The sequence below is a fragment of the Rutilus rutilus genome (genome assembly GCF_951802725.1).
Source record: "Rutilus rutilus genome assembly, chromosome: 2".
Taxonomy (NCBI): domain Eukaryota; kingdom Metazoa; phylum Chordata; class Actinopteri; order Cypriniformes; family Leuciscidae; genus Rutilus; species Rutilus rutilus.
In genome coordinates, this window is record NC_140210.1 from 54,640,362 (window position 1) to 54,652,157 (window position 11,796).

Consider the following 11,796-nt stretch of genomic DNA (forward strand, 5'->3'; position numbering starts at 1 on the left):
GGTGGCTTTAGTTGGGCTCTTGACCCTTAAACTATTGATGTTAGATTTAGTTTGGCTGTTATAACTGAGTTATAATAGCCAGGTGAACAACAAGAAAAGCTGATCACGTGGTGTTGGTTATGTTTTAACATAATCATCATTTGACCTGAATCACTGATCTCATTTAGAGCCTAATCTTTGACTTAAATTTATATTGGTCATTACAGCATCACTGTGATTCTACAGAATAAGATCCAGAAATTTCTGTATTATCCAAATGATTTCTTAAGGCGAGACACTACAGGTGAATAGGGTAAAATTTTTAACTAGCAGATATCACCATGAAACTTTCCCAGTTGATTACCTACATTAAGATGAGAAAAAAATGTATTACAAGTTTTCTGTAATTTAATGTTTAAATATGCAAATCAGGCTATATCTAATCAAATATGCACTAATTTGCATATATTTTAAAAACCTATATCTGAGTATTGGATAAAGCCAGGTTAAAAATTATTTTTTCATTGTGTTCACATATTAGATGGCAAAAAAATTACAGAGGGATTTATGGATATCTACTTTTGTTATCCTGTAAATCAGAAAATACTGTCAATAGCTTAAAAAAATATATTTTCGCCATGTTTTTTGGAATAAAATGTTATATAAATCAGGCTAGGAATAATATATTTGCAAATCCCTCTGTAAATGTCTTCATAATATAACTAGGTACAAGTCTGGAAAGTTTGGTGTATATAGGTGCTACTGAAGTGGAGATTTCGGACTTTGAGTATGAGAGAAAAGTCATTTTGAGAAAACGGGCTTTAAAGATTTTTCATCAGCCAATGAGATTGCGGATTCAGCCCTTTTACTTTCACGATTGGTTGCTGATAAAAAGGAAATGACCATATTTGGATCCGACTGGATTCTACACAAGAGAGAGAGCTTCCTAACGGTGCTTCTGATGACAGGCTGACGGCAGATATCGCGGAGCAGCATGTTGATTTAGAACGCGAGCTTTTGTTGAATTTATGAAAAATCTACAGACGCAAACAGACAAAGTGTAATAAAATAAAGACCTAAATGTGTATTGAAGACAAATATCCAAAAATCTCAAAATTGACCAGTAAAAAAAAAACGATGTTTTTGTCCGCCATGTCTTGCCTTAAAAATTGTTCTGAAAAAAAAAAAAAAAAATCTTTCTTCTAGGCACACACAGACATCAATAATCAGTGTATGAATCTCAACAATGGTGACAAACAGAATATTCAATTAGGAAAAGGAAATTATTAAGACAATTCAGATCATAATTTATTCATACCGCAATGCATGCTGGGAGCCATGGATGAGTTTTGATTGGTGGCACCCAGAATGCACTGCAACATGCTTTATTATTGTAACCATTGTTGAGAATCACAGGCTGATTCTTGATGTCTGTGTGTCCAAATAAATTTTTTTTTTGTTTGTTTTTTTTTTACATTTTTTAATGAAAGTCTTTTGATCAGAACAACTTTTAAGAAATCTTTCTGATTATATAAAAAATTCTGAAAATAGTATACTGTAGAATCACAGGCTGCTGTAATCAACAAGGTAGACAGAACTCTCTAAATGAGTTTTGTGATTCAGGTCAAATTATGATTATGTCAAAACATAACCAACACCACCTGATCAACGCTTCTCTTTGTTCATTTGAGAGTTATAACTCAGATACAACAGCCAAACAAAATCTAAAGTTATTAGTTTAAGGGTCAAGAGCCCAACTAAAGCAAACACTGATCACCATAATGGCAACTTAAAAAAAGAGATTTTCTCCTTTAGTAATTCTGCTTGTTAACATCAGGTGTCTTCAATAATGTTCAATCATCACTCAATCAATCACTAAATTATCTCATTAATGTAACGGGTCCCGGCCAGGGGTCCGCTAGCAGATGTATATTGATACTCCTGGTCGAAGTGCTCTGAAAATGTTGCAAATATAACAAAGTTATAAGAGACGCGGGACAACTGTTGCTCTCTTTCCATTCAACCGGAATATGAGCTTCTCTTCCTCCGCGCCTCGCTAAGGGTTCCAGAGTGACGCGGCTGAAAGGTACTGCCACCTTGTGTCTGTTCTGTGAAACAGCATGTCATAGCGCGCTTCTGTGCATTCTCTCAACAGTATTTAATTTGTAATAAAATAAAATAAAACAAAAGATAATACTCTCAACAAAACCTATTTTTGTGAGTGTCACATCCACCCCGACAAACAAAAATGGCTCCCGACATTTTCCCATGAAAACAAAACTAAAACTCATACTCTGTTTGGTTTCTAGTAAACTTGTGTAGTGACGGGCATGTAATATGTGTAAGGCATGTACATATGAGGTGTATAAGCAGTAGGTACAATGAACTGGCTATGCAGATGTGGCATGAAAGGTAGGGGGGGTGAGGTAGACTGTGAGGAAATGGACTCTACATGGGTTTGTAAGGAAGGTTGGCCCAGTGACTCATAAGTGAATATTGGTTTAGGTCTTTTCTCTCTAACTGACCTCCTAACTTCTCCATGTGTCTCTCTTTCAGGCCAAGTCATAGTAGAGGGAGGACTCGGTCTTTCCACTTGTACTTGCTCCTCATGTCCATTTGTCTCATCTTCTTCAAGCTGAGGTAGGTAAGTATCTTCAAGATGTTTACTTGTCTGTGTTTCTTCCACTACTTCCACTTCCCTGTCCCCTGCATTCAGTTCATCCTCTTCAGGCTGCGGTAGGTAAGTATCATCAGATGGTTCGCTTGTCTGTGTTTCTTCCACTACTCCTATTCCTCTATCCTCTGACTGTTGTTCTTCTACTTCGGGAAGGTGTACCTCTCGCCCCTCGGGTAAGTATGTGTCCATCGATACAGTTTTCCTTGTAGGTAATGTGCTTGAACAGTCTTTACGAATCATTGTCTGTTTCTTTGGAGTCTGATCAGGTGCTTTTGCAGGAGATAACTTTGACATTGGACTTTGCTCTCTCCTTGAGATCACTGATCTGTTATGTCGAGCTTGATCACTGTCCATCCTGACTACAGGTCTTCTCAGCCAATAACCTCCTGTCCACTCATCCTCATCATCAGTGTCTGATATTCCATCCTTGTCAGCAGAGTTCGCCCTCTGTTGAGGCTGCTTTTGCCTCTGATGGGGGGTTACAACAGAGTCAGCTGGCTGTACTGGGTTCTCAACTGGCAAGTCATTCACTAACAGCAGCAAGTTTCTGTGTATGGTTCTGTTCTTTGTATTTGAGTCTCCCTCAGGATGAATGACATACACCGGATTGTCTGAGATTTGCTCCTTCACCACATAGATCCTCTTCTCCCAGTATGAGCGTAGCTTACCAGGTCCACCTCGTTCACCCATGTTTCGAACCAGTACTCGATCTCCTGGTTTGAGGACCACGCCCCTCGCCTTCTGATCATAGTAGGACTTGTTCTTTGCACTTGATGACAGGCTGGATTTGTTTGCAATCTTGTATGCTTCCGTCATCCTTTTTGACCATTTCTCCACATACCCTTTGTGTGTCACTGATTCAGTGTTTTCCATTAATCCAAACAAAAGATCCACGGGCAGACGGGGATGTTGTCCATACAGTAGGTAATGAGGTGAGTATCCTGTGGACTCGTGGCGAGTACAGTTATATGCATGTATCATTTGTGGCAAATGTTCTTTCCATCTCTCCTTTTCTCTGTCTGTCAATGTCCGTAACATTTGCAGCAGTGTACGGTTGAACCTCTCAGCAGGGTTACACTGTGGGTGGTATGGAGATGTTCGTGAGTGTCCGACCCCTGACAGCCGTCCAAGAGTGCGAAACAGATTGTTCTCGAACTCACGTCCTTGATCATGGTGGAGACGATTTGGATAACCCAGACGAGGTATGTAGTCAGTGTATATCCGTTCAGCTGCAGTTTGTCCTGATTTGTTTTTGGTGGGGTAAGCCTGGGCAAATCTGGTAAAGTGGTCTATTACTACCAGAATGTACTCATAACCTCCTTTGCTTTTCTCCAGATGTAGGTAGTCTATGCAAACCAGATCAAGAGGGGAAGTAGAAGTCAGACCACCCATTGGCGCACGCACATGTATGGTGGGTTTCTTTTGCTTTATACAGCTGCATTTCCTGGTGACATACTCCTCTATGCACCTCTTCATGTGTGGCCAATAGAAACGTTCTCTGGCGAGATGAAGCACACGTTCAGTGCCAACGTGTCCCATGTTGTCATGGAGATGCTTTAGGGCAACCGACCGATACTTGGTAGGTAAGACTAACTGTTTTCGCTCTGATGTTTGGCGGTACAGGACTCCATTCTCCACATGTAGTTGATTCCACTCATGAAGAAGCTTGCGAGTGAGCCCACTCACTGAACTTTTTACCTCATCAGTAAGAACATTATTTGCCTCTTTCAATCTCATTATTTCCCCTATTTCAGGGTCCTCTCGTTGGGCTTTTGCCAGCTCTTCGTGGCCTATTTCGGGCAAGAGTGAATGAGGCTGTGGTATCACATCAGCAGAGGAGGTGTAAAGTGCAGCTATCCATGCTACATCTTTCTTTTGGGCTGCCCGACCCCCTTCCCAAGTCGCATGCAGCACATCCTGAGACAGCTCCTCCGTGCATGTAGCTACATAGTTGTCAATATCGAGTGGGATGTGTGAGAGTGTGTCGGCATCTATATTGTTTTTCCCAGGTCTGTATTTAATATTGAAGTGGAACTCTGACAATTCTCCAACCCAGCGATGTCCAACTGCATTGAGTTTCGCAGTGCTCATGACATAAGTAAGCGGATTGTTGTCAGTGTAAATGGTGAAATGTGGAACATAGAAGAGATAGTCTCTAAATTTCTCACACACTGCCCACTTCAGAGCAAGGAACTCGAGTTTTCCGCTGTGGAGACGGTAATTCTTCTCCGCCGGTGTCAGAGTTCGTGATCCATATCCGATGACTCGCATCTTCCCATCTTGTCGTTGATAGAGGATTGCACCAAGTCCTTTCTCCGATGCATCCGTGTGTAAGACGAATGGTTCCTCGAAGTTAGGGTATGCAAGTACTGGAGGTTTGGTCAGCATACTAACAAGTCTTTCCAAAGTACTCTGATGCACACCTGTCCATAAGATGGGTGTTTTGGACGGAAGTTGTGGACCCTTGGACTTGTGGTGATGTGGAAGAGGTTGGGGCATGGAGGACTTCACTTGTAGCAATTCATACAACGGCTTTGCTATTTTGGCGAAATCCTGTATGTAGGAACGATAGTAACTCAGGAAGCCGAGAATCCGTCGGAGGTCACCAACTGTTTGGGGTGTTTTGGTTTTTAAAGCCATCACTGCCTCGAGGTCTTTAGGGTCAATTCGAACTCCCTCAGCCGATACCAAGCGTCCAACATAGCGAACCTCCTTCTGGAACATTTCGCACTTCTCTGCTCGTAGCTTGACTCCATGATGCTGCAGCGCTCTGAGGACTTTGCGGATCACGTCCACATGGTCACTGAAAGATCTAGAGTAGCACAGAAGATCATCCAGGTACGGGATGCAGCACTCATCTCTCAGAGAGCCTAACATTTCCTCCATGCTCCTTTGAAACGCTGCAGGTGCGTTTGATAGTCCAAACGGAATCCTTACCCATTCGTAAAGACCCCAGGGGGTGATGAAGGCCGTGAGATGACGTGACCCTTCTGCCATGAACCCCTGGTGGTAAGCTTTACCTTGGTCCAGTATGCTGAACATGGAATATCCTCCTAGCGTGTCTATCAAATCCCGTATTCGTGGCAGCGGATGTCTGTCGGGTACGGTCTTTTGATTCAGAAGACGATAGTCTATGCAAAGACGAAGTGTGCCGTCTTTCTTCCGTACACACACCACTGGTGCAGAATAGGCAGACTTAGATTTCACTATCCAACCCTTCACCAGAAGATCTTGAATGTATTCTTTCACTTCTTTAAACAAAGGTTTGGGAATGGATGTGTATGCTCTTTGCACCGGAATATCGTCGTTGAGATTGATCACCATCTGTAGGTTTGGGATACAGCCAAGGTCATTTCCGTTTCTTGCAAAGGCGTTTGACTCCTCGTGAAGCATCTTCCTAGCAGCCTCTTGCTGTTCTTCCTCCAGATGGTCAAGGCTTACAGGTGGGTCCCACAGTGGTGAGTCTGAGTTGCTGTCTTGAGTGGTGGTGACCTGACTGATAGTCGCTGCAGGCTGTGACCTGTCCAGGATATCTGCCTCCACCACATTTTCAACACGCTGCAGGATCCCTAAAGCTGTTTTACGTGGTATCGTGATGTCATGATTGGTGTTATTACCAATTGGGATAGTGACATAGGGCTTTGTCGGGTTCTGGATTTCAAACAACCCTGGCCCTGTATCCCACTGTCCAGGAGATAAGCTATCTTCATCTGTCTCGAACAACCTTAGTCGGGTGGAGGCGTCCATGTTTGACGGAACCCGACACCTCACCCACAACACTTGACCAGCTGGGAGAACTATCTCCTTGGCACCTGTTCTTAAGCGTCCTTGTCGTGTGACTGGCTTTGCTGTCTGAATAAAGTTGACAAGAGCTTCAGCTTTCTCTTTGGGAACAGATATGGCGTTGCTAAGCAAGTTAGCGAATATTGGCACTAGTCTCTCTGGTTTGCCACAAATGAGTACTTCCAACACGTTAAAGCCAATCAATGGTTTATCCATGGGGTAGCTGCTAATGAGGAATGGAACACTAATGGACAGGTTGGGGTCCAAGTTCCCTGGCAAGTTTATTGTAATAGCTACCCACCCATCATATGGAATGATACTGCCATTTGCCGCAATAACTTTCAGCTCCTCCTCTCCCAAGATCTCAGAGACTGAGTGGATACTGAGGTCAGGTAGGTACTCTTCTTTCCAGGCACGACTGACTATACTGACTTGTGACCCAGAGTCGAGCAAAGAAGTGACTGCTAAACCATTTAGATAGCTCTGAACTAGGGCCTTTTTGCCAATCAGACCAGCAACTACTCTAGCTTTAGCTACACGTGGTGACTGGGGAGGGACCTGACATACTTGGCTACACTGACTTAATGGACTTGTCGTTACTGGGGTTGAGGGTGAAGAACGGTGCGACTTGTCATTTCCGACCTCACTTTCTGGTTGGGACTTGCTTCCCGACTCGGCCACTAGATGTCCCTCTCCAGTGCCCGATTGAAGTTTCCCTGCCTCCTTGGTCGTTTTAAACAGCCCGCTGCACGGTGTCCTTCTTCCCCACATGTGAAACAGTGTTTACAGTCTTGTTTGTTTTGTTCCACGCAGCTTGGACAACCATAAGGTTTCCCCCATTTTGTTTGTGCCCTCTTCTGATTATACTGACGCCCATGATGAGCCGATTGTTGTTGGTTTTGTTTTTGCATGGCTTCAACCAGCTTAGTGAGTTCCTCTACTTTGGTCGTGAGATCTTTCAGAGGATCTGGCTTTGTTTGATTTGGCTTGGACGCAGCACTCTCTGACTTTGTGCTAGTTGTCTTCACCACCTCCGACCCAAGCTGTGTACTGTGTACATTGGTTACGGTTTGTCGGCGTGAAGGACCCAGTCTTTTCATTCTCTCACTTTCCTCACTAGTGATTTTCATCACATGACGCAGAATCATATCGTCAGTGATCTCTCTGTTTGCCAACAACGGTTTGAGTTCTCTGCGTATGTCGGTGTGCTTGTGCCCAAAGCCTTGGTACACTGTATGTAGGAAAACATCTTGCACTGTAGCTGTAGTGTACTTGATGTCAGTATCAGCTAATCTTGATGTCAATAGAACACGTTGTTTTAGACCGATCACACGATAAAGGAACTGTTGTGGTGTCTCGTTCTCGTCTTGTTTCGTGCACATCAACTCTTGAAATAACTCTGTGCTGTTTTTTTCTCTTAGGTGAGTTTGAAGAAACCCCTTGAGTTCAGTCACTGTCATGTCGTCTTTGTTTATCAACATTTCTTTGAATATGCCTGGTTTCATGATTCTTAGCACACCACGAACAATCTCTGAATCGGGGAATCCTTCTTTGATTCCATCATCAATTTGTCTACAGACATTATTGTAGCTGATGTCTGAAGATTGGTCACCGATCTGTCCGCCTTGCACTTTGAACTCTCTCCGAGGCAGGTAGCTGAGTTCCCTTAAGGACACCATCCCCTCACGCGCCGACTGAGAGACAAGTTCACTCGGTGGTTTTCTGTCTGGCTGTTGAAGAGGGCCTGAGGATTGGGTTAACTGTGCCTGTGGCGATACAGCATGTGTTGGTAAGCACTGCATGAGTTTCTTGCTAACCTCTTCATAGCTAGCTAGCACTTTAAGTAACTCAGTGTTAGCTGGGTCAGGTGTGTTTAACATTGCTGGTGCTATTGGGCCTGAATCTAGTTCAGCAATATCACTAGGTGACGCAGCCCTAGCTACATTGAATGTGTGGTGGCTTTGTTTGTGAGTGTCTGTGGTGTTTTCAGGGGCTGTTTGGGTAATGACTGAACCTTCAATAAAATCAACACGGTCATCAAGCTTACCCCAAACCTGCTCAGTATGTAACTCAGAATCACCTTTTACATTTGACATCGACACATCATCATCACGACATTTCACCACATCGTCAATAGCGTCTTTCAATATCAACAACTGAACCATTCCCTCGTCCTCCGTGTCAAGTAACTGCTTACTGTACATGAACGAGTTGATGTAATCGTAACATCCTTCCTCGTCTCCTTCCACAGGCTCTGACTGGTCCTCGCTCGACACTGGCTCCACCGCTCTGGCGACCTGAAGAAGCTCTCCAGCTGACAGGGTGAGTAAGCTTTTCCTAATGTCCCACACTAGGCTTTTCCTCCCACCACGCGACATGATGGCTCCTCGTCTCCCTCACGGCTGGCAACACAGTTTGGCGATGATGCAGTCAGCTCCGATTCGTAGACCTCCACTCGTTCGCAATCGCAGTTCCACGGCTGGACAGGGTTAATCACTGGTCAGCGTTGTCATCATTCGGCCCCCGCTCCACTAGGTGGCGCCGAAGAATCCCGGACGAGCCCCCAAGAATCTGTAACGGGTCCCGGCCAGGGGTCCGCTAGCAGATGTATATTGATACTCCTGGTCGAAGTGCTCTGAAAATGTTGCAAATATAACAAAGTTATAAGAGACGCGGGACAACTGTTGCTCTCTTTCCATTCAACCGGAATATGAGCTTCTCTTCCTCCGCGCCTCGCTAAGGGTTCCAGAGTGACGCGGCTGAAAGGTACTGCCACCTTGTGTCTGTTCTGTGAAACAGCATGTCATAGCGCGCTTCTGTGCATTCTCTCAACAGTATTTAATTTGTAATAAAATAAAATAAAACAAAAGATAATACTCTCAACAAAACCTATTTTTGTGAGTGTCACATTAACTTTAACACTCTTGAGTCTGGAGCCAAATAAACTCCCAGGAGAGTTCATTTAACACTGGAGTTTTTGCTGTGTGAGTTCATGGGTGGAATAAATATATGGCAGGACTTTTACTTTCCGACCCCTGGACTTTCCACCTCTGCGGTCGAAGTCCACAGTAGTCGATTGTCGAGTTCACGCGCGTGATCATAGGTACTAAACCTATGCGCGTGAACTCGACAATCGCCCCGGAAACACTTGCTCAACAATCGCACCGAAAAAATAAATAAAATCAAGGCCCTGGAATGTTTTTGACAATGAACATAATAGATACAGTTCCTTGAAAGTGCTTGAATTTATTTTGTTTATTTAGTTTTCTGGAAAAAAATTCCATATTATTTCCTCCGGTCCGTTAATCAGAATCAGAATCAGAATCAGAAAGAGCTTTATTGCCAAGTATGCTTTCGCATACAAGGAATTTGTCTTGGTGACAGTAGCTTCCAGTACACATACAATATAAAGTGACAAGACAAGTGACAAGTAACATAGGTATAAATAAAAAAATAAAAATAAAAGATTATAAATTATAAATATATAGAAAGTTATAAGGTGCTATAATGAAATGTCTGAGGGAACTATTGCACATGTTTGTTCCACAGTAGGGGAACATTAAGTGTTCATGAGGTAGATGGCCTGGGGAAAGAAACTTTTCCTGTGTCTGGTTGTTTTTGTGCTCGGTGCTCTGTAGCGTCGACCAGACGGTAACAGTTCAAACAGAAAGTGTGCTGGGTGTGACGTGTCCAGAGTGATTTTGCGAGCCCTTTTACTCACTCTGAATGAGTACAGTTCTTTGAGTGTGGGAAGGCTAGTGCCAGTGATTCGCTCAGCAGTCCGACCTATCCGCTGTAGTCTACGGAGGTCGGTTTTGGTAACAGAGCCGAACCAGACGGTGATGGAAGTGCAAAGGATGGACTGGATGACAGCTGAGTAGAACTGTACGAGCAGCTCCTGTGGCAGGTTGAATTTCCTCAGCTGACGCAGGAAGTACAGTCTCTGTTGGGCTTTCTTCACAATAGAGTCTATGTGAGTGTCCCACTTCAGATCCTGAGAGATGGTGGTGCCCAGGAACCTGAATGACTCTACTGCAGTCACAGTGCTGTCCATGATGGTGAGTGAAGGGAGTGCAGGGGGGTTTCTCCTGAAGTCCACGATCATCTCCACTGTTTTGAGCGTGTTCAGCTCCAGGTTGTTATAACTGCACCAAAGAGCCAGCTGCTCCACCTCCTGTCTTTATGCAGACTCGTCACCGTTCCGGATGAGTCCGATAACAGTAGTGTCGTCCGCAAACTTCAGGAGCTTGACAGAGGGGTCTTTAGAGGTGCAGTCATTTGTGTACAGGGAGAAGAGCAGTGGTGAGAGAACACATCCCTGTGGAGCACCGGTGCTGATGGTGCGGCTGTCGGACGTGATTTTGCCCATTCTGACTAGCTGTTGTCTGTCTGTCAGAAAGCTTGTGATCCATTGACAGACGGAGCTAGGGACAGAGAGCTGGGTCAGTTTGGTCTGGAGCAGTGATGGGACGATGGTGTTGAAGGCAGAACTAAAGTCCACAAACAGAATCCTTGCATAGGTCCCTGGTTTGTCCAGATGTTGTAGGGTGTAATGCAGTCCCATATTGACCACATCATCCACAGACCGGTTTGCTCTGTAGGCAAACTGCAGGGGGTCCAGCAAGGGTCCAGTGATGTCCTTCAGATATGATAACACCAGTCTTTCGAATGACTTCATGGCCACAGATGTTAAGGCAACAGGTCTGTAGTCATTGAGTCCTGTGATCTTTGGTTTCTTCGGGATTGGGATGATGGTGGAGCGTTTAAAGCAGAAAGGGACTTTGCACTGCTCCAGTGATCTGTTGAAGATCAGTGAGAAGATAGAGGCCAGCTGGTCAGCGCAGGTTTTCAGACAGGCTGGTGAAACACCGTCTGGGCCTGGTGCTTTCCTTCTCTTCTGTTTCCTGAAGATCTGACGCACATTATCCTCACTGATCTGAAGTGCAGGGGGGGAGGGGAGGGGGATGGCTGGAGGTGTTGTTGATGGCTGTGTAGAGAGATGGTCAGGGCGGGTGTGGGGTGTCTGATCGGGGGTCTCAAATCTACAGTAAAAGACATTCAGCTCGTTCGCAAGATGCTTGTTGCTGTCGATGCTGGGGGATGGTGTCTTGTAGTTGGTAATATCTTTCAGGCCTTTCCACACTGATGCAGGGTCGTTGGAGGAAAACTGGTTTTCCAGCTTTTTGGCATAGCTCTTCTTAGCCACTTCAATCTCCTTTGTCAATGTGTTCCTGGCCTGATTATACAAGATCCTATCCCCACTCCTGTAGGCATCTTCTTTGACCTGACGAAGCTGTCTGAGTTTTGGTGTGAACCATGGTTTATCATTGTTGAATGATAAGTAAGTCCTGGTAGGG